Genomic DNA, 2,113 nt, shown 5'->3' on the forward strand with positions numbered 1-2,113 from the left:
GTTTCCAAATTAAATAACATACACATGCATGCACAAATGCAAATATAAGAACAAAGAGGATATTTAAAAGTTGCCTGAGTACTATCAATTTGTTTACAAGAAAAAAAAACTAGGCCATGTTTTAATAAAATGTTCTTAAGATAATAATAACATACATACTTTGAAAATAACAAAGAGCTTTATAAAAATGTAAGATATTAACACCCATCAGAATAAGAATGCCCTTAATAACTATCTAGTTTTATAAAGTTAGCTCTGCTATATACTCAAATGTATGAAATATTTATTAGAATGCTTCCTGCTGTCCTAACATCTTAAGAAACAGCATACCTATCCTTCTCCATGATTGACATTAGGAAAATAGGTTGCTATGGTTTAAATATGTCTTGTCCAGTCTAAAACTCACACTGAAGTTTAATCCCCACTTTAAGATATTAAGAGGATGGACTCTTAACCCAACTATGGTGTTTACAGGTGGGCATTTGGGAGGTGGTTAAGATTATATAAATCATCAGGGTGGAGCCCCTGTCATTGAATACTGATGCCTCTATAAGGACAGGTAGAGAGACCAGAGGCAAAACACACCACACACACACACACACACACACACACACAAATGAACAATCTCCATCTCCCTTAGGACACTGCCAGCAAGAAGGCTATCACCAGACATGGGTCCCTGACCTTACACCTTCAGAAATATTAGCCAAAATAAATGGCTTTTCTTTAAAAAAGTAGCCTGCCTTGGGTATTTCATTATAGTAACACAAAACAGACTAATACAAAGTGTATAGTTTTAGCCATTTGAAATCTTCTTGAACAGAAGGATACTAAGTATCCTCCCAATAAAATTGTTCTGTCCAAAGGTATGATTCTTCTAATGTCTTAATAAATAGAAAAGTAACCCAGTGATCGAAAAATGTCAGCCACAGAAATAAAGTTGAAGAAATGTGTTTGTATTTTGGTTAAACATAAGCAGTTGAACTAGGAATTAATAAGCCTATCTTAAAGTTGCAAGGTTGTGGGAAAGGGGCCAGGGAAAGCACGACTCTGAAAACAGAAAGCAAAGGTTGTGTATGAAAATGGAGACACCTTTATCAGCTGGGGCTTCCAACTTGCTGGGATGATACTTTGCAAAACAAACTGATGTCTTGGCTCCACCAGGATAAGAAATTGAGACCCACCAAGAGGGGAAACCCAGCATACAGAGCTACTTCTACTATGGCCATTGAATGCCATATCAACCATGGACACATTCTCCCAGGGTACTAAGGAAAAATAAGAAGAAATGAGTGGGTGGGGTACTGTTTTCTTGTGTCTCCTCTACACAGGCCCTGGTTTAAGAGCACAACATAAATAAAGCATGCTTCATTCACTCACCATATTTACTAAGAGCTAACCTGATTAGCCAACATAGAGAGAGTGAACCTTCCCATAGTTTCAGGTACAAGAGTTGAGGGATGCATACACCCTTGAATACCAAGGCCAATGTCTTGAGCCCACCAGAACATTAAGAAACAAGGTGAAAGCCAGTAACTCCCAAGATGCCAGAATCTGCTCATAACTCCATGCCTTATCTGAGAATGAACCCAGGATGTGTGGAAGGCAAAGGGCTTCTAGATTTCATGTGGCTTGAAAAGTCTTTGTCAGGAGGTTAGAATCTCTGCCCTGCTTTGAACTTCACAGTGTCTAAGCAAAGAAAACCCTTTTAAATTCTATGAGCTAGAAGATAGCCAAGGAGATTCTCAAATAAATAGTTTGTTGACCTGAAACGAAACAGAATTATCTGGGTCCTGGAACATGAGGACAAAGTCCAAGTGTATCCTGTGCTGTGAGCTCCTCTACTCCTGAAGGGTGGGCCATGTGGAACTTAGTGGTTATAAAATGAATGGATGGATGAAATAAGGATAACATCTCATTATTTCTGGAAATTTCCCCTGTAAGACCTTGAGAAAGGGCTGGGGTTGTGGGTCAGTGGCAGAGTGCTTGCCCAGCACGTGTGACACACTGAATTTGAGGCTCAGCACCAAATTAAAATAAATAAACAAAATAAAGTTATTGTATCCATCTACAAACTATTATATATATATATATATATATATATATATATATA

This window comes from Marmota marmota, unplaced genomic scaffold, assembly GCF_001458135.2.
Source record: "Marmota marmota marmota unplaced genomic scaffold, marMar, whole genome shotgun sequence".
Classification (NCBI taxonomy): domain Eukaryota; kingdom Metazoa; phylum Chordata; class Mammalia; order Rodentia; family Sciuridae; genus Marmota; species Marmota marmota.